The sequence below is a fragment of the Sceloporus undulatus genome, chromosome 6, assembly GCF_019175285.1.
Source record: "Sceloporus undulatus isolate JIND9_A2432 ecotype Alabama chromosome 6, SceUnd_v1.1, whole genome shotgun sequence".
Lineage (NCBI taxonomy): Eukaryota > Metazoa > Chordata > Lepidosauria > Squamata > Phrynosomatidae > Sceloporus > Sceloporus undulatus.
Window position 1 is genome coordinate 88,518,889 of NC_056527.1, and position 22,199 is coordinate 88,541,087.

The 22,199-nt window shown below is 41.5% G+C and overlaps 1 protein-coding gene across 2 annotated transcripts in view; it reads left to right on the forward strand.

Annotated features, from left to right (window-relative positions):
• RARA (retinoic acid receptor alpha) overlaps nt 1-22,199 on the forward strand; it is a 938,446-nt gene that overhangs the window by 777,184 nt on the left and 139,063 nt on the right. The window contains exon 1 of one of the 2 annotated variants that reach the window (XM_042476519.1): nt 15,065-15,265. The exons of the other annotated variant lie outside the window; for it this stretch is intronic. The gene's annotated coding sequence lies outside the window, so the exon portion shown is untranslated. Of the gene's footprint in view, nt 1-15,064; nt 15,266-22,199 lie in introns of those variants that run through there. 2 annotated transcript variants of the gene reach the window in all.

Genomic DNA, 22,199 nt, shown 5'->3' on the forward strand with positions numbered 1-22,199 from the left:
AATGATTACTTTTAAAAAATCTTTTGGAAAGGCAGTCCTTTATATTTTCTTTTCTCGCAGACTCTTTCCCATAACAGATGAGGGAGGCCCCACCAGTGTTGCCTCAACCACCGCCTCTCAAAAAGAGACATAATTGAGGGACTGAGCGAAGAACAGAAGGCGAAGGCTGTGTGGGAAATCCATGCCGTTCTTGCAAAAGGGCCCTTGAGTGCGTCCATCTTTCCTCGCTGGAGGCTCCCCAGCATGTGGTGGAAGAAGAGTCTCGGAGTCGCGAGTGGCTGAGGGGGAAAAATAAAAAGAAATAAGAAAGAAAGCCCACGCTTTCCTCTCATATAATTGAAAAGGGCACTGATTCGGAGTTGCCCGCCTTCTTCTTCTTCCTATGTGTGGCCCCCCAAGCGTTGATATTTACGGACCTTTCTCCATCCTTCTTTATCGACGTCTCTATTTATACATACATACATACATACATACATATAAAACCGGCTTAGGTTGCCATGTTGTCGCTTCTCCTACTCTCCGTCACACATAAAACCCCAAAACCCCTTCCCAAGAGGACTGCCACCTCATTTGCCTTCCTTCTTCGTCCAAATCACTACAGATAAAATAAAATAAATAATGGATATCCTATCCCGCCCCCCCCCTCTCTCTCTTCTTTTTCCAAACCCCTTCTTTTTGACAAAAGAAACCAGAGTTGTGTGGAAATGTCAGCAGCAGCAGTGATTTAAGAGATGGCTAGGCGCCAGGACTCTTGAGGGTCTCTCCTCAGCTGGAGGAATGGAGGAGCAAAGCCCTCATTTTGGGGCTGTGAGAAAGAAAAATGGATTTTTATTTTTTGGCAGCCAAGGGAAGCTGGATCACCTCATCAGCATCTCTGAGTTTTGGGATGGGAGAATAGGGTTTTGTTTTTTAATTGATTTTTTGGAGCAGAACCCTGCTCCTCTGTGGCTGGGTGTTGGTCCTTCTTCCCTGAAGCCCCCTCCCCTTTCCCCCTCACTCTGCTTTTGCTATATGAGCTCTTGTTAAACGAGTTTCTTTTAATGTGAAGTCGAAGGCTTTCATAGAATCACAGAATTGGAAGAGACCACAAAGGCCATCCAGTCCAACCCCCTGCCATGCAGGAAATCACAGTCAAAGTATCCCTCCACAGATCCAGCCTCTGCTTAAAGAAGGACACTCTGCCACTCTGTGAGGCATCCTTTTCCTTAGTTGAACAGCTCTTAATTAGTCCTAAGGACTGGAGCACAGCTTTAGTGCAGCTTCTGGACTCTTAGGACGCATGCATCATGTAAACAGCATACCTCCAAAGTGACCCAAAGCAGCTTCATTTTGGCCTGTCTGTATGGGGCCAATGTTAGTCATAGTCGTGCATTTGGTCAAGATGTTGTAGCCCTCAGTATGGTAGGAATGGAAGAGTATTCATGTAGGTGGGCCGCTCCTCCTTCTGGCCATGTAGATACTAGGAGATTCAGTCCAGGAAATAAACTTTAAATTTCATTTGCAAGGCAAAAAGCTACTGCTTTTGAGATCCAATTTGTCTCTGATCCTTTGTGTGGCCACAAACCCTTTTGTTAGGAAGAAAAATATGAATTTTTTTTTAATTTTATTGGCAAGATTTGTTTACAGGCAAATCTTGCCTTTCCCTCAAGCTAAGAGAGTGTGACTTGCCCAAAGGTCACCCAGTGGGTTTCCTGGCAGAGCTGGAAATCGAACCCAGGTCTTCAGGGGCACAATCTAACACTCAGACCACTACACCCCACTAACACTCACCAATACAACTGTCTTTCATAATAACAGTAAAAAAACAACAACCAACAACACTCAGCACCTTATAAATTTTATTCATTGGTTTGTGGAAATCTCTTTCACACTTTTTGTTCTTGAGTGTTTTTTTTTAAAAAACAGCAGCTTTATAGCTTTTGTTGTTTTGAAAGGCTTTGTGGCAAGTGGCAACCATTCTGCGCCATCCTTCGTGAAACTGATGTTGGTGGTTTCATTTCCCCCATTTTACAAAGGAAGAGTTCTGAAGCTGATTGAGTCACCAGGTTCTTTGAAACTGAAGTGGCATCTACATTGCAGAATTAATGCAGTGTGACACTGGGCCAGGGCTCAATGAGATGAAATTCTGGGATTTGTAATTTTGTGAGACATTTAGCCTTGTCTGGTGCCCCACCATACTGCAAGTCCCAGGATTTCATAGCAGGAACTATGGCAGTTAAAGTGGTGTCAAACTGCATTAACTATGCACTGTGGTGGTGCCCTTACACCAAATTGTGATTTGAATCAAATTTTCTTTTAACACAAGGGTGTGTGTAAATATATTTTGTTTTTGTATGCTTGTATCACACCATAGCAGTGTAATTTAAAATATATGCATGTGTGTGTGTGTGTGCGTGCATGTGCAAACGTATGTCCATGCACATGCTCGGTGGTACTTGGTGCTTTAGGTAACTACCAACTCTTGAACAGAATAGTTACACAGTTGAATACATTAAGTCTGTGAAATGTGCGAAATCAGAAAAGGTTCTCACCAAATGTAAATGAATGCACATCCGATGTGGGAATCAGTGGACATAAAGAAGAATCCTCTATAGCTCTGTGACTATGAGTAGATGGAAATGACACCTTTTCCATTATGGCATAAGGTGTGTGCACTATGAGTACTGTAATAATAAAAAGATGTGAAGGAATTGAGTAGCAATTTTGAGGCTAACTGGGAGAAAGAAATTTTTAAATAGGCTTCCATGAATTACACTCCATTTCATCAGATGCATAGAATGAAGTCTCTGTTTACATTTGTGAAATGGACCACAGTCCATGAACCTTATGCTAGAATTCCCCCCCCCCCCTATTACTCTTAAAGTTGCTACCAAATTCCTTTATATCTTCTTATGCTTAAACAGACTAAGATGAGTCCCTCATTGAATATAAATAACAACACAAAATATTGCTGTTAAAAGTGGGCAGAGGCAGCAGAAAAGCAAACCAAAATTCCAAATGCTATGGGGAAATTATTGCACACCTTGCACCTTTTGAATGAAAGCCCTTTTTCAGGGGCAATTTTGAAGCAGTGATGCATAAGTAAGGAATACTTTAGTGATCAGTCTGTATGTTTATTGAATAGCCTGAGGGCCGTTTCAAACTTTTCACAACATAGTAATACAAGCAGTGACACACACACACACACACACACACACACACACACACACACTGTATATAAAATGTTAATATAGTGCACTAGGTACAATATACGACAATACAATATAGATACGTATGAATAACCAAAACATACACATACTCATAAAGTATGATATTCTGATGGTATCAAGTTGGTTAAACCTAGCTCGGGTGAATGCCTCTCTGAGGTGTTTTGGGATCTGTATTTTTAGATAGGTTGGCATTTGAAAGGACCATTTTAAATTGCCTCCCCTGCTGAGGGTGGCTATATCTTCTTTGGCTGCAATATCCAAGATTCTCTGTCTTGCACCCTTTCTTGTTTGATCTTTCGCTGTGCAGGCTACGGGGAGACCACAGCGCTTAATAAAGTTTATCAGTTGTATAGACCATACTTTAGTGATCATTACTGTGGATGCAAGGAACCAACACTAAGCCAGAAAGCAACTTTCCTAGCTAGAAAGCAGGCTTCTTTCAATTTTTAACCTCAGTTGCTTCCAAAGGAGTCAGGATTTCCCTTTCCTTATGAAGGGTGCTGAAATTTTGTGCTGGTAGAAAGATACCATTTTAATAAAAATTAACTTGGGGTGGGGAAACCTTTTTTTGTTTGTTTGTTTGTTTGTTTCAGAGGAAGAGCTGCAGTATTTCCCAAACTTCGGTCCTCCAGGGGTTTTGCACTTCAATTCCCAGAAGCCTTAGCCAATTGGGCCAAAAATCAAGAATTCTGGGAACTGAGGTCCAGAACAACTAAAGGGCCAAAGTTTGGGAAACACTGCAGGGCTCCTGCCCTTTGAAGATTGCCCTCCAAACTATCTGATGTGGAAGACCAATTACTATTTTAGTCCAGTGTTCCCAAGACCCATATGTAAGTGCAGCGGAAATGTGGTCCCCTAGACTTCCAAAGTTCCCCTTTAAATTCACTAGGGACTGGCAGCCGATGAATGCCCCAGCACCTTGAGTAGCACTTTCCTTTAAGCATTGGGAAAAAACGAGGCTACCTATTTTATTCAGAGCTTAGGAGAGTTAGCCTTTTTTAGATTACAACTCCTAGAATCCCCCAATCATCATGTTACATATGGCAAGGAGATACTAGACTCAAAGCTTGGAGCATCTTGATATATACATCTGATCAAATAAAGCTTTTTTTAGTTTTAGGTGATGATGTATCTGTTGCACATTGCCCTTGTTCTGAGGAGCTCAAGAGTTGGGTGCATGGCTCCCTGCAAAAATCCACAGTGACCTTGTGAGGTTGATTAGATGGAGGGAAGACACACCAATCAGATCATCCAGTAAGTTTTGTGGCTAAGTGGGCATTTGAACTTGTGCCTCCCCAGCTGAAGTCTAAAATTCTTCTAGTATTATTGGAAGGCTTAATCATGTTAGCCTATTCTAGCATAAAAGAAATAAAGTAACCCAGTAACACCTCTAATACTAAGTGGGAAAAAGGCATTTCTAGCATACTTAGGACCTAGTTTGAGGGATTATCTCCTGAATCTCTCCCTTGTACTTGTGAAGTATCCATCCCTTTTGGCTTTTATGTTTTAAGCACAAATTCCTACTGTTTCTTTCAGCCCTTTCTTAGTGGCTGCAAGGACTAGAAGCTTGCAGATTTTTCTTTTAAAAAGCTAATTAATGATTTCCATCCTAGGTGGTTACAGTAACCAACAAGGATCTGAGTTGCCCTTAACTGTTCTGACAATTTGGACTGAGTGAGGGTAGAAACACATTTTTGTTTGTTTGTGTGTGTGTGTTTGTGAGTTGTATGTACACAGACAAGAGGGGGAGGGCATTGAGGGAGTTGCATTGATTTCCTTTCATCTTCCTATTTCTTGAGCTCCAGCCCTTGGCACTGGAATGTTTTTCTCTGGGTGTGCTTGTGAAGTAAATGAGAACTGAGTGAATAAAGTGACCACATTAACAAGATGTAGGCAGCTTGGCCATCCCTAGAGAGGGAAGGAGTAATTACCTGTCCGTTCCTCTGTTGTTGCTCCCCCCCCCCCCAGCCTAGTCTCTCCTTACAGTTTTCCTGCACGTGCTTTTCCCTACCCCCATCACTGTGCACCCGGTTGGGTAGCAAACTGTAATCACATTTACGGTGACAAATGTGGTTATTAAAGAAAATGGGTTAATCCGCCTCCCGTGGCTGGAGGTGGCTTAGTGGGGATGGAGTGGGGGGAGGCTTCTTCCCTATATCAAAGAGGGGCAGGCGGAGTGGACAAGGAGGGAGATCAGGGAGTAAGTAAGTGGACAGCTTCATTAACCCCCTTGACATAGCAGGACAAGCGGTGGAGGGAAGGAAGAGGGATCTGTTGGAGCTTTAGATATCCTCCTTTGACATACGAAGGTCAAATCTGCTGACAACCCTTGGCCCTTCTATGCAATTGCATGTATGTTTTGCATAAATTCTATTTTTCTGACATATATGTTCTCTAAGGAGAGAAGGAACCCACCTAAATGGAGCTCACTTGAAGAGTTTCAGAAGGTGGCAGTGTACCCAGAATTTGGTGAAGTAACTTCTTTGGAGTACATTCCCTCAGTTTTTGTAGCTGGCACGGCTATACTAATTCTTGTCTCTGCTTTTCCTGGCATATTGTTAGTAGAGCCAGCCAGACAGCTGCCTTGTGGCCATCAGAGTCGTCCCTGGTAGTTGCATGTATATTTCTAGCCAATGTGTTTTGAGGAAAAGAATGATTTGAGATGGGAAGGATCCTGCCAGCCCAGCATGGGCTGAGATTGTCACCAAGCATAATAGGCTCTTCCCTCATCTGAGCCTAGATCTGCCCCGCTGTGGGTTTCATGGGTGGAGGTGAGAAGCTCTGTTCCTTCTCCAGACAAATTAAGTTGGCTGTTATATTTCTGCTTCTCTCTTTGCAATGGTGCTGCACTTTTCTGGGATTAAGGTACAGCATTTGATACCTTTTAAAGCAGGTTTAGGACCTTTACAACTGTGGAAGATCAGCTTCAAAATGTGGCCATTGCCTCATAACTTATCTCTGAGCAGAGAGGGATTGTGGTGTTAGAAATTAAATTAGGATTTCCAGTATTGAAAGGTTGTACTGTGTTTTTGTGTCCCCCCCCTCCTGTGACCTATGACAAAGAAACATACAATAAATTATGCAAATAGGCAAAGATATACAACATTAGTTTGCATAATTTATTCCAGTTGCTAAATTCAGCTTTTCTTGGCTGTGCCACGTCTGTATTTCATCTGGATGCTATCTGGGTCAATTGCTTCTCCTGCTTTGCCATTGAAATGAGCTTCATTCAAGTTTGCAGCTAGCCACTTACTTGGACCCCCTGCCGTTTGTCAGGACACCGATCATAGAAAGTTTGAAATGTTGGGTTGTTGTTGCTGGTATTTTCTGAAAGGCCACAACTGTTTAAAGTAGGTGCATATATTCAGGCATGCTGGTATACAATTTTGTGAGCTAGTATTATTTGTGGTGTGAAATTACTTGCAAAGCTGAATAAGTCATTTATCTTTCAGCTTGTTTGTCTGATACTTATCCACTTATTCCCATGTTATTGAGAATTAAAGAATGCATACTGTAGTAGATAATAATTTTTGCCTGGGAATGGTCAGCAACAAGACTTGCCCTACTTGGCAGTCACTTCAGGTGGCCGATGTGGCATCGCGTTCATGAAGACTCTTGTCTTTGGTCCAAAACACACTGCAGTTTGAGACCACTTTAACTCAGTGCTATGGAATCCTGGGAATTGTAGTTTATTGTAGCAACAGAGCTTTCTGACAGAGAAGGCTGAATGTCTCACAAAACGACAGTTCCCAGAATTGTCTAGCATAGAGCCAGGGCAGGTAAAGTGATCACAAACTGGATTATTTCTGCAGTGTGCTTTGGACCTTCAGCAGTTCCTATCTTCTAGAAGACTGAGCTTGGTGTGGCAGAAAGCCTTTCCTGCAGACCCTAAACTGGCCTGCACCCCTCAGATGTGAGAGAGGCCCTTATCCGACTGCCTTTGTTTGAAGGAAGGTTGCTAGTCAGCTTCTGTACATAGGAAGAAGGGAAGCACCGTTTTGTACTCTGCTTCAGGCAACAACATATCTGTAAATGGCTCATCCTAGTTGACAGGCAGGTCCCAAGCCAGCCCTGTGTGGTCCTGGCAGTATTTGGCACAAAGCTTGACAGTAGTTTAATTGGTATGGGGGGGGGAATGCTTCGTATATTCAACAGCAATGACATTTTTGCATTTTAATGACATGCTCCTTTTTATATGATTTTTATATGACGTGTGGGAAATACTGCGTGTTTATATGACACACAATCTATTTCATAATTAGGAAGCTTTAGCATAAGATGGGGCCAGCTTTTCAAAATAGTTATGGACTGAGTGCTACCAAACATACTGCTGAGCTCTGGATTTCCTGCAGAAAATCTGGAATCACAACTTTGCCTTTTCTTTGTTACATTGCGCTGATTATGTGTGTATCTTTCTCTCCCAGATGCCCTTACATTTCTGAGTTACCTGTACTAGACAAGTTTGGAATGTACAAAAACATATTGTGGCCTGGCTGAATAATAGATATAAACTGATTTAACTCCCGTTATATTATTTTTGGGGGTGGGGTGGATGGAGAGGAGAAACCCAACAGCATGGGAATTGGGGGAAGAGAGTATTGCATGTTTTCAGATGTTGTAACAGAGCTCCAGGTAGACACCATTGCAGTATTAGAGTCTCCAGGGTCCCCCAAATTAGGAGGGCTGTGTCATTTTGTTGGTCCAAGTTTGTAGAATAGAGTTACACCCAGTTTCTAATCCAGGATTTGCTCCTCATAGAAGCCTCACACTATGTCCTGGATGTTGATTTTTATGGCATTTGGAGGGGTGTGAATGTAAAAGAGTAGCTGAAAGTAAATAGAACAACCTCTCCTCGTGGCTCTCTCCTTTTTCTTTCCTCCATCCTCCAGATTCTTCCAGTCTTTTCACACTGTTCAGTTAGTTTTTAAGATAAGCACTATTATAATCTCTACTCCCCCTCCCTAGCACCACTCCAAATATCCGTAGCCTTTTTTCCCCAAAAGCGTGGGAGGGTGGGTGGGGCGCTGCCACCTGTCACTGGGGCAGGATGGCGCGTCTGGGCCTCCTTTGGGGTAACCGGAGTGGCGCATTCTTGGCGGTAATTTTAGCTGCTCAGGCTGAGCTGCTTCAACAGGTGGAATTTCATTTTGCTGTTGAAAGGCCTGTTGTTGGGTGGAGGGAGAGCATGTTTCTGTATCCGTAGGCATGCTGGGAGTATGGGAAGGAGAAAGAGGCAGCTATGCAACATATTCTGGGTGTTAAGACCCCGTGTGTGGGGGAGGCAGTATTTCCTCCTCAATTGTAACATGATTGCACCCAAATGAGAAATGTGAAAATCTCACAGTATTGATTTTGCTGAGTTTCTCCAAATCTTTCCAGAATTCTCTTCGAGCCTTGTTTTTCATTAACTTGTAATACTTCAGGTTTTTCTTAGTTTGCACAGTTTTTCTCCATTGAGGGAAGCATTTTCCCTAGTATTGAGCCATGGCAGTTAAAGCAGACTCAAACTGGATTATTTCTGCAATGTGTTTTGACCCTCTGACTCCCCCCCCCCATGATGCTCATTTTAATTGTTCACATTTTACAATATATACAGTCTTTGTTTATGTGTCTTTTCTCAGGAACTCCCTTAAGGCTCACAAATTTGTGAATTCTCAAGGTGAAGAGTACATTTTCTCCCAACAAGTTTCAGGAGGTGCAAAACTGCTACTTTTAAGTCCCAAATGAAAAGTATTACCACTATTCAGAGTTTGTTAGACATATAATGACTATGATCAAGGAAGATGTGTGTGCATGCACTTATGTCTTCTTTGTTGTTCTTGTGTACCTTTAAGTTGTTTTTGACTTATAGTGACCTTAAGGCCATGGTGGCGAAGCTATGGCATGCCTGTCCTCTCTGGCACGTGAAGCCATTTAGGAGGGCATGTGGAGAAATTGGAGGGTGGGGGAAGAGGAGGAACAGGCACATGTTCCCCCCCCCCCCCGGAGTCCTGCTCCATCACTGGATAACACCCAGCGCTGGAACGCCAAGTTTGGGCACTCGGTCCCTAAAAGGTTCACCATCACTGCCCCAAGGCAACCCTATCATTGGGTTTACTTGGCAAGATTTGTTCGGAGGAGGTTTATCTTTACTGTCTTTAGAGACTGAGAAAATGTGACTTGCCCAAGGTCACCCAGTGGATTTCATGGCTAAGCAAGGATTCAGACCCTGGTCTTCAGAATCATAGTCTAGTGTTCAATCTACCACACCATGCTCATTCTCACTAATGTATTGCACCTTTCTTCATCATATTAGAGGCATGAATAGTAGTAGTGAATACATCCTAATAAGGTCTGTACAGTACCTGTATTTGTAGCTCCTGATAATACTTTGGCTGCATCCTCACTACATAAATAATCCAGGTTCAGGTTGACACCACATTAACTGCCATGGCTCAGTGCTATGGAATTCTGGGAACTGTAATTTTGCGAGACATTTGGCCTTCTCTGTCAGCAAGCTTTGGTGCCACAACAAATTACCATTCCTAGAATTCCATAGTGTTGAGCAGTGACAGTTAAAGTGCTGTCAACTTGGATTATTTATTCAGTGCAGATGCAGCTCTTATTGAAGACTTTGCAATACTAAGCTAGCTCCAAGGATACCCTGAGATCTATCCAGGTTTTTGATCAGTAAGGGATCCTACTCAGGGATGAAGCTAACTGGGCTCCCAAGCAGGACTTGTGACAACAAGGCTCCAGTGAAGAATTGCTCTTACTAACATCCCCACCTTTTTCCTCATCATGGAAAGAAAGTTCCATCCTTCAATCATGTTGTTGCTCTATACAAGCCTTGAGAAGGGTGGACATAACTGAAGGAGACAGAGGTATAGGTATATAATTTGTTGTTAAGCACCCAGAGAATTTGCATTATTGGTGGCATATAAAATGCCAATAATAAAATAAATAAAGTACTTTTACTAGGCAGATGTGTTGGTGTTTTAAGTAAAAAGATTCAGTTGGTTAAATAGGCAGCAAATTTTACAGTGGTGCTCATCACTTTAAATGTAAATGCTTTGCTGGCAGGAAGCTTGTCTTGAAAAGGGCATTTCTTCTTCTCTAGAAGGACATCTCCCTTTCTCTAGTAAACATCCAGTTGTTGTTGTAAATGGTGCCTTTTCCTGTCAAACTATCATTTTATTCCTATGCAGATTTATGTAGATCTGTGCATTTAATCATTTAACTAAGGCTGCACTCTATGCTCATTTACTTCAAACTGAGTTCTTTTGAACTCAGCTGGACTTCTGAGAAAGCATGCAGAAGATTGGGTTGTAAGATTTCTTTTATTTAGTTTTTTTAAAAGTATTTGTATACTTTTTTAAATTAAAATTTATTAATACATTCTGAAACAAAACATGACAACAAACAATACACCAAAACAACAATAAATAAAGACAATAACCCAAGTAAGGCCCTGAAAATTATAGATAAAAAGTATATTCAGGGATCCTGAAAGACATCTTTCCATAAAAATTTAGCTAAAATTGGAGGATATTTAGAGACTAAATCTTGCTGGATGTATTCAATAAATGGGTGCCAAATCTTATGAAAGGTCAATCCAGAGTGTAAGCCTCTCACTTTGTTGTTATTATCTGCCATTTTCTCCATTAACCACAAGTCCCAGAGTCTAGTCCACCATCCTGCAATATTCAACTTTCCAGTTTTCCAGTTCTTGGCTATCTCAAGCCTGGCAACAGCCAGAAGCAAACTAATAAGTTATTTATGCTGCAGGGCTATATTTTCATTCATAAAAATGGAGAACAGGAGCAGGAGTGGTGATAATTGTATACTTTGTTTAGTGATCTTGGAGATCAGTTGTAAAATTTCTTTCCAGTACTCATACACTAAGGGACAATCCAGCCACATATGTACAAAGGTTCCCCTACCTTCACAACCCCTCCAGCATTTTGGATTAGCATTGGTAGACATAGGAGCCAATTTGACTGGGGTTGGACCAACTTGATAGTATTCTCTTTAATGGCAAGTGACTTAGTTTTAAATGGTAAAGTCCATATATTTTCCCAGGTCTTACTATCAATTAAAAGGGAAAGTTCTGCTTTCCATCCTGCCTTATGAAGTGTTGGGTCCCCAAATGTTTCTTCTAGCAGACAATTATATATGCATGCTATTTGGCCTTTAGAATATACAGCTGGAGAGATGCACATGTTTAAAAAAAAAAGTAAGTGGGCGAGGATATTCCTGTATCTGAAGCAATTTCTTTAAGAATAATTGTATCTGTATTATTTGATACCAGTTCTGATAGCCAGGGCCCAGAGCACAGATTAGTTGCTCCGTTGTGATAGTCCCATTTTGGAACAGTTCTCTAACTGTATACAGGCCATAAACCTCCCAACCTCGAAACTGTGCGTATTTCTCTGGGCTCTGGAAAAGAGGGTGAGTAAGAAAAGGCCGTAAAGGGGAAGAGTAGGGAGCCAAGAGATGTCTCCATTTCTTCCACAAAACCAAGGCAGTGAGCAAAAAAGGGTTATTGCAAATTTTAGTGAATTTATATATAGATTCCGAAAAAACTGATCAAAGGTAGCAGGGGATGCAGTGTTAACTTCAATGTCTACCCAATTGATCAGACTATTTCAGCTAATCAACTGGGTGATCTGACTTAGCTGAGAAGGCTCTTTTATTTAGTGATAGCTCTTTTATTTAGTGATAGCTTTAACCTTTACTATTCTTAATCAAACATTTTTGTAATCTTGTAATAGATTCGCAAACAATAGTTCTTATTTTATTTTTCCTGTTCTTTTTCTCCCTCTTTTTTTTCTTTTGCAGAACTTGACATCTGTTCACAGTATGAGTTTTAGCTGGATCCAGATTTAGTTAGAGTAGATACACTGAGATCAATGTTGGTAACGTTTCTAATAATAGTTTTTGTCATTTATTTATTTATTTAAAAAGACATATCAAAGGGTCTGCTGTTTATATGGCTTACACACACACACACACACACACACACATTGGCTTCTGCAAGAAGCATAGCTACATGGTGATGGGAACATCTGGAGGACTGTGGGCCCAAACAGACAGACCATAATAAAGCTGCTTTGAGCCACTTTGGAAATGTGCTGTTTAAATGACACATGCATCCTAAGAGTCCGGAAGCTGCGCCAAAGCCATGCTCCAGTCCTAAGGACTGGTCTACAGCTTTGGCGCAGCTTTTTCCCTCTTAAGATGTGTGTGCCATTTAAACAGCATACCTCCAAAGGGACCCAAAACAGCTTTATTTTGGCTCGTCTGTTCAGACCTTATATGTTGCTCATCCCTGAACTAAAATTTATAAGCCCCTCTGTCCTTTAGATAAGATTTTATATAATTTTCTATATGATGTGTCTCCATGACTAGAAAACTTCCTTATTCAAGTTAACAATAATTCTCCCCAAACAAAACCATCATTTTTGTTCAGTGCAGATTACTGTGTGATTACTAGAGATGTGAGTCACACAGTAAGCTGTAGGTGACCCCAAATGTTACATCCACACTTCCAGCAGAATGTCCTTCAGGGGCTAGAATTTAATCATGTCCTGCCCAGTAGGTTTTTTTTTTTTGGGGGGGGGGCATAAGATAGTGTCAAGCGTGATGGCCTTTGACAATACTAAGAATACAGGAACTGGCAAAACCAATTCCCGCACTCAGGAAACTTATGGGGTCTCCATAAGTTGATAAGTGACATACCCACGCACACAAAACCAGCTTCAGCATTGTACACACCCATGGGGTAGGGAGGAGAAAAAAATCAGTTGGAGCTTTAGTTTTTCCTCTTGGGTGGTATGTGTGTGTTTTATATCACATTGTTGGTGGTACAGTATTTGGTGCCTTACAGGGAAACATGAATAAATCTTACCCCCAGGAGCTTTTGATCTAGATGCTAATAGAAGTTGATAGAGTAGATTACCTCCTTTCTCATCAGCTTCTTATTCTGCTTATAGCAGTTTAAATGCAACTCATTCAAAGATTTTCTGGTTGGGACAGCCTCTATTCTTTTTCATCTGTAGAAGCTGTAATTATAGATGGGAACAGTGTTGATAATGACATATATAAAACACCTAAAGTCTTCAAATCTATTATCCTTCTTACTTAAGGAGTGTGCCAGGCTTACCATTCTAGGGAAATGGGGTGAGTTATACTGTCGTTTGACTTGGATACACTATACAGGTTGTAAAAGAAGAGGATGGTGGTGCAGTTAAAAGTACTTCTGCTGCTCAAGATAGACTGGCATGACCTTGTTTCAGGTGAGGGGAAATGCCTGTTTTTTTCTTTAGTCTATTGATGTTGTGAGAGATAAGGTTGAGTAGGGTAGGTTGGCTGGACCCCTTGTCTGAATATTCTATAGAGAGTTTGAAAAAGTTGTTTTTGGGGATGACAGCTCCCAGAATTCTTCAGCTAACATGGCTATTGACAAATGCTGTCTAGAGGATTCTGGGAGCTGTAGTCCCAAAAAGGTAAATTTTCATAACTTTGGTACTGTCCCAGAAATACACAACTTTGCCACTGCCAGTAGAAAATGTGGAAATCCAGTCCTATGTTCCCTCTGGGCCATAAAGATAAACATGATTCAGGTTTACACAGAACTCTTTGCCAAGGAAAATTGCCAAGTATCAGTATCAGGCACGGTTGACTGGCCCTGAGAAGTTACATTTCAAATGATTTATATTGGTTCCCCATCCTACTACCCATTTCAAACAAGTAGCCTGATGTATTTGTCTACCTTTCTGACCAGACATGATTAGATTCAGGCTGAGGAGCTGTGCCCCTCTAGATATTTTTGGAGACTTCAGTTCCACTAAGCTCCAGCTAACATTGCCTATCACACAGTGATTGTGGGAGTTATAGTCTGAAACATAAGGAGGTCAAAGGTTCCTCATCTGTGGATTGGGTTGTATGTCTATCTTCTTTTTTATACATGCACCCTTGCTTCCTCTCGCTGTGCAGTAAACATGGGTGACTTCATGGCTGGCTGAAATATTTAATGAGTAATCTTCTTGGTGTGCCTACTTAATAGAACTCGGGTGCGGGAGGTGTACACCTTTCTTCCCTGCCCTAGAGGTTGGAAAAACATGAACCCAGTCCCCTTATATATTAGTATATATCTTTTTTACCCCTCCCATATGGGTGCCAATTTATGCTGCCCTCTGGAAACACCCTAATGTTAGGTTTCCTTTCTCATCACCCACTGCTGTGTGCCAACTATGAGAGCCGGGTGCAAAGACCTCACTGGGTGCTGGCAGGGTGGTGGTAGAGGAATCTGGAGTGATTCATGTCCTATCCTCTCCTCTCCCCCCCCCTCGCCCTTTCAGGAGCATGACTATGACTCAGAGGTTGCACTTCTGAGTGCCACAGGGGCCAATAGTGTGAACTTTTTTTTGGTTCAGAGTTTGGGAGTTGTAGTTAAAAAAAAGCGTTGCAAAGCCCTGTTTCCGATTTGCTGATTCTTTGCTGTTTGGGCACTTGCACTCTCTGTTTTTACACTTGGCAAATTTTTCTCTTAATGATTAAGGATTAAGATGTAATCAAACTATACTCTCATTTTAGGAAGTAAGATGTGGGTGACTGTGCGTGTTTTGTTCTTGGGGTCTTTGGATCATCTTCATCTTTATCTCCATCCCCCACCTTCCTTGATACTGGTGTCTGTCATGTGTAAGCCCAACACCAAGAGCTAGAAGGAAAACCACAAGCTGTGACCACACAACAGATTGTCATCATACTTCCTGCTTTGTCCCCAGTTCACACTCATTGGGGAAGCAAAGGGGGAGAGAAAGGATGGCACTATCATAGCAACAAGTTCATAATACTTCTTGCCCTGATATGCTTGTTTAAGTAGTCACTATTTTATTCCAACAAACATTCACTTGCCAAATGGCATCTTCATCCTCTGGGTGCTTGTGCCTTAGGCTCACTGGTAATAATAGTGGAACCCATTTCCCCTCCACTGTATAACAGAAGAAATGGCAGGAATGCTTCTGATGGAGTACAGAGTACCTAACGTCAACAGTTATATACAGATTCAAAAGGTATGTTATTTGGAACTTTAACCATATCACAATCTTCAAGGGTGGGAGATGGAAGTTGTCTTATTTTCATCTTTCTTTTGCTTCATTATGCAAAAACTTGTTGTTGTTTTTTTTGTTCTTCTAACCATCTAATCTTAAATTTCTGAAATATGTTAGAGGTAAAGAAGGACTGTAGTTGGTAGTTAAGAGAAGAAAGGCTATACCTCATACTTGTTAGGTTCTGTGACTTGGAAGATCTGCCTTTGAATTTCAGATTGATACAGGCTTGACTGAAGCCATTCAGTAATGAGAAAGATGATGTGCTCCATATTATTTAAGTTGAACCTTGATATTGGGAAAAATTCCAGGGCTTAATCCTTGTGCCTCCTATGTACATAGCAGTCTGTTCTTTCCTGGTTTTCTGTCTGCAGTATGCCCTTTTATCAATGGCTCTGATAATGAGGATGCTTCACTGTATTGGAGTCCAGACAGGCATAGTTAAATCGTTCTAGACCCAGCTAGCCAAAAAATACCTACCACTCCTAAATCTGAGGGTAGCTATACATTTGGATACTGATGGGCTTCAGCTCAATGGTTAACAATGAAGCTGTAATATAGAGTCAATGAGAGTCAGATGATCAATACAATTCTAGATTGAGGCAGCCCTTTCACTTACAGAAACTGGGTAACTTTTCATAAGAGGGACAGAAAGAAAGCAATTCATTTATCTTTGTTCTGTCTAGATTCTGAGCATCCCAGAGAGAAATTCTGGCACTGTTTAGATGTGGGTAGTTTGTCTGTGTTACCCTTGACTAGCATGCTACTTCTGATGGTAGAACAGATGATGTCTCACTACCTGTGTTGAAGGGAGACTCAACTGACATCATGGTCAGCTTTTGTGCATAGAATGGGAAGGGCTACCATCTTGTTCTTTGCCTCAGGTAATAGAAGGTTGTGCGCTGGCCCTGGAGTGGCTTTTGAGTTATGAGAAAGAGACATTTTTTTTGCTGTAAATTGTATTTTTGCTAGGTGTTCGTATCCGTGTTTTCATCTGAACCTACAAATTCCTAACTCCCATAATCTAGATATTACTAGACTATGTCTGTTGAATCTTATACAGTGAATGTAAGTCTCTTGGAACCAATGTCACTCTGGTTTGTGTGAGGAGAAGTGAAACTGGGCAACACTAGGAATCGAAATCAGCGATGGGGAAGTTGTGGGTGGGTACACTCTGGTTGCAGGCCTGGTGGGAAACCCTTGATTGGTATTGTGCCTGAAGTGTGCCAGGGTGGATAAGGATGGCAGCCAGCTATTGCACCTATTTTCAAGGCCTGTAGCCCTGATATGTAGCTTCAAAACACACTGTAGAGTGTGCCCAATCTTGGGCTGCACCCACACTGCAGAAATAATGCAGGTTGACTTCACTTTAACTACCATGGCCCAATGCTATGGAATTTGTTTGTTTTTTGTGACACCAGAGCCATCTGACAGAGAAGGCTAAATGTCTCACAAAACTACAATTCCCAGAATTCTATTACATTGAGTGATGGCAGTTAAAGTGGTGTCAGCCTGCATAATTTCTGCAGTGTGGCTTCAGCCTTAGTCTAATATCATTATCTTTCACTTACAATGCCATGAATCTTGACTATATATCTTTGCCCTGATTGGGAACCCAGTATGAGGACAGAGATTTCATTATGGAATTCTGCTATGAAGTTTCTCTGGTGCTGTCTGTAAAACTTGTGAATTGACTTTAACAGCCTGCTGAAGGAAGGAAATCATTGTTCCCAAATAGCTGCAATGAAATGCCTAAATACCCTAAGGGCTTCAGATCATGTTTGATCTTGGAAGTGAAGTAGGATCAGCCTTGGTTAGTATTTGGGTAGGAGACTGCCAAGGAATCTCCTGCGGTGTAGGCTACATTTCAGAACAAGGAACTGGCAAAACTGTCTTTAAGTATTCCTTTCCTAAGAGAACCCTATGGAATTCAAAGGGTAGCCATAAATCTAAAAGGAAACTTGAAAGCACATACTATCTAGCAGTAAAGAAGCATCTGTGGAAACCTCCTGAGTTCAGCTTTTGCCATATTTATGACAGATGTTGTACAGGAGAGATTTTAAAATATTTTGTTCACTGTTGAGCCTTTTAGGTCCTTTTAGATGCATCCGCACAGAATGGAGTCTTAAACTGAGATACCATCTCTGTTCCTGGACAGAGATTAGCACCATTAACTCCCTTCCCACTGCGATCACATGGACTCTATTGTCATTAATAAAGCACATGCACATGCATATTGCCAGCTGGTTTTTCTTTTCTTTTTCACCTTTGTGCTTGATACCCACTAGACTGGTCCACAAGTGTGCCAGGCAGTTTGGGCCAGCTGGACCTTATTTACCCTTAGCCATGGGAAGTTAATTTGTTGGTCTGGAGATTCATGGGTTAATGGTCTAAAAAGTAACTTCTCCAAGCTCTGGATTTACTTGATGCTATTGCTCATGGCATAATTAGACTATTTGTATATGTGTATGTCTATCAAAACTTCATAAATACCTCCTCCCTGTAGTTTTGATCACAGACAAGGAACCATCATGATGCTAAGCCTACCCTTGTACTCCAGACCTACTACTGTATTTAATTTCCATACCAGCACAGACAAAGATTCCCTATCCCCTTAATATCGTATGTGAATATGGTGGAGAAAATTACATGCTTTACAGATATCGCACAGACATGAGAACAGCATTTGACTGGCTTTGCATCTCACCCAGCTTTATCCTTTACAAGAGGGTTGGGGAATGTATGGCCTACTAGCTGCAAATGAACTGCTCTTCACATTCTCCCTCACCATTGCCCAGACCAGCTAAAGTTGAGAGGAACTGGATGCCCAGATTCTACAGCGCTGTTTTAAAGTTATTTTAGAAACCAATTTCAGGAAGGAGGTGGATTCCCAAGGCAGGGCCTCTGATTTTCAATGTGTGGGGGGCTACAGTAATTGAGAAGATGGGAATCTAGTTGTGCTGGGCTGCTAGCCTCTCTTACTCAGAGATATCAGTTCTTCAGATCTCAAAAGAAAAACTGTCCTAGGCTTCTCACTTGATGTGTTTAGAGAACTGACTGAGTAATCTTAGTATCCCCCCCCCCATGGATCCAGACACATGTTTTGAATCAACATGCAGGTATCTTTCTGGAGTAGTTTCCTTGGATAAGTTGCTGAGACAAAGAAATTCAAAACACAAATGGCTATATAGGTACTTCTCAAAGACCTTGACAATGTCTGTTTCTAGACTATAAAAACAGCTGTTCAGTATTCATCCATTCAGAAGTTTCATGCATGCATCTAATGATATTAGGTCTGTAGTTTTCTATCTTCATGTGCTATAATTAGTCCTGTGTGTGTATCTGTGTAAAATGCACTGCTCTTGTTGTAATATTGTTCTTGATGATGCAAGTGGCAAATATGTGTTAAGTCACACTCCCAATTTGTATGTGTTTCAATCTCCATGTCCCCAGGTGCTTAGCAGTGTGAGCAAAGATGTTTCTATTGTTTCTATTGTTAAGAAAGAAGCAACAGTCCTTTTGAGTACAGTACACTCTGCTCCTCTTGCTATGTCTCCCCAAAGTACCTCAGGAGGGGAGCCACTGATTTCATTTCCCTCCTTAATTTCCTTTGCCCCTGCACCTTTGCTCTTTCGTTCCTCTTTGGGCTTATACAAATCCCACCAGTGAATTATTTCATCCTTCATGCTTGGCTGCAACTTTGCTCCCATTTCTACTTTCTCATCCATTACCGTTTCCCAGAATGGGCCCAGCCATACAACAAAGAAGCAACAGCCAACCAGGCTATGTGTATTTATTCCCCCCCCCCTCATTATGCTTAGTACTTTTCCTGCAAAAAGTGTCAAATTTCCATGTGCTTGTCAAAAGGGTAAAGGCACATTGTGTCCTCTAAGGGGATGGCAAATCCTAAGGAGGGGTAGGAGTGATACTATCAACCTCCCTGGGTTTTAAACATTTGGAAATAACAGAAATGTGTGCACCTGATATGTCCTCAGGACTAAAGATGCATACAGTTGACCCTCTGTATCCACAGATTCCTTATTCGCAGATTCAACCATCCACAGGTTGAAAATATTGGGACACCATTTTACTGTGCCATTGTATATAATGTGACTCAAGTATCCATGGATTTTGGTATCCAAGTGAGGTCCTGAAACCAAACAACAGTGTGTACCAATGGCCTACTGTACAATCATTCTTACTAGCAGAAACCATTATAAATTGAGATGTGAGTGTCCCAAATGTGTGTACATATGTGCTTTCAAGTCTCCTGTCAATGTATGGCAGCCCCATAAATTTCATAGGGTTTTTTTAGGCAAAGAATACTCAGAGGTGGTTGTGCCAAATACTCAGGCAGAAAAAGATCGGTCGGGCCAAGTGTATATAGTACAGGCTTAGCCTCTGTGCTGAATTGAACACATTTCTAGCCTTGAAGACTGTTCAGTAATATTTTTGTGGTAGGTGTCCATGAGTCATAATGGAGATCTATGAAAACCTGTGGGCCTCATACTTGACACCCCCGTTCTAAAGCCTTTGTAGGATGCTGATCAGTTTTCCTGTTGCAGCGAAAGTGTCCAAAAAGCATCAGTTGTATAGTATGAGTCATCTCGAAACTACCTATATAGCAATGGGACTATGGTAAATGTCTGGTTCCATGACAACGCCTCTTGTTTAAATGTAAGGTATGTTGCTAGGCCTTATGAATGTAAAGAAACATGAAAGGTTGTGGGTAGATTTTTTGTATAGAATATGCAGAAACTGAAGAAAGCGATTCTTCAAAAACCCGCAACAGTGTTGCAAATAACGTCATCAAGACTTTTATTTGCTTGTCCCTGCATATCAATGCAAGTCACTTACAGCATAAGAGCAGCCATTCTTAACACAGAGTGTATCTACGCTGCAGAATTGACGCACTTTGACACCATTTTGACTGTCTGAGCTCAATGCTGTGGAGTTTCGGGATTTGTAGTTTTGAGAGACAATTTATCCTTCTCTTGTCAGAGTGCTCTGGTGCCACAGCAAACTATACACTCCAGGATTCTGTAGGATGGAGCCATAATAGTTAAAGCGGTGCCAAACTTATATTAATTTTGCAGTGTGATAACAGCAGCTTCAGTCACAAAAGCATTTTTATCTGTTTGCCTGGAGCTGTTTCTAACCACAGGGGAACAGCTCTTTACAAACTTGCACCAAAGTGTTTAAAAGCCAGCGTGGAATAGTCATTGGACTAGGACTATGGGAAACCAGTGTTTGGATACCTGCTAAACCACGAAAACCTGCTTGGAGACATTGGGTAAATCACTCTCTCAGTCTCAGAGGAACACAGTGGGAAACCTCTCTGGTTAGGTCTGCATCTGCATAACATAGATATTAATTGCCCCTATGCCCATTTGATCCCATTACATTCTGCAAGCTCAGTGACAGTGGGGTAAATATATCTCTACTGCACAGCAAGTCTGAAATGAATTAAGCAAATCAGTGTTTGGAGAATTACTAATTTTTAAAAAATTAAAATTGCAGAATCTGAAATTTCTTAGTTTGTGTGTACACATGCAAATAAAGTTCTCTGGTTTCCAAGAACGCAAAAATCAAGGCACCCACATATTTAAAAAAATACCTTGAGCCCAATAACTGGCATATGGGTTATGGAGAGAAGATAGAAAGTGTGTTTTTGAGGAAATATAGTTGAGTTCTGGTGGATTCCTGCCCTAATCTACAAATGAGAGCACTTTATATCCACTTGTGTCCATTGGAGTTACAACAATTCATGCTAGAGTTCACTCTCATGTTTATATGGGTGCAGTAGTGATTGAAATGTTGCCAGACATCTTCAGTTAAAATGAAATCTACTAGTAGATCTCTTGAAGATTTACAGCAGATTGGTAAGATTTTCTGAGTTATTTCCAGTTATTTAACAATAATAACAGCAACAAAATGACCGCCAACAAAATGATCACCTATCTTCCCTGTACTCAGCCATCTTAGTTGCCCTGAAGTATGGTTATTGAATTTTTTAAACCCTCGGGGTAACCAGGAGTTTGTGGGAAAGGACTGTGAGATCCCTTTGGATCCTGTGATCCAGAACAAATTTCTGTACTCAGCAGTCTTGCATTTTATATTTATAAATATCTTTTGCAACAGGCTTTAGTTGATGGGGCTTGAGATTCTAGTTGGAAACTAAGTACATTCATCCCTCCACATTCGCTGGGGTTAGGGGCACAGGGCCCTTGTGAATGTGGGAAAACTGCAAATAACAAAAACACTATGTTTTGCTCTGAGAGAACACCTCTTTTGGAGTTTCTGGGTCCTCCAGTGCAACTCTATGGTCAACGTCTTCTAGACATTGACCATAGAATTGCACTGGAGGAGCTACCAATGCCTAGTGGAGCGTTCTCTCTAGGAACATCTAGGTCCTTCAGTGTGACTTATGGTTAAAGTTAACCATAGAGTTGTGCTGGAGGACCTAAATATTCCTAGAGAGAACATATTAATAAAATCTGTCAATAATCAGATCTGCAAAAGCCGAGGCCACAAATCTGGAGGGATGAGTGTAGAGGTCCAAATACCCCTGCAATCTGTGCAAGCCCTGCTTTGACCCAGTAGACTGGCCCAGTAGCAATACTTTGGGAGTGATGTGTCATTTGAGAGAAATTACAAGGTATTTTATGATTATTTATGATGGAGGAGAAGAATCTGTATACCCCTTAGGCTCTCTACCTCCCACCCCCACAGTGACTCCTTGGCCCTGTGCCCCCTGAAAAAAGTATCTTTGCAGTTACTTGGCCCCAGTCAGTGTGTCTCCTGTTTTCCAAATTGGCTTGACGTCGGCTGCTCCATGCCAGGCAAAAGATGCTGTCCAGCCAAATGTCCTGTTTGGCCAAAAGGAGGAAAAGTCTGT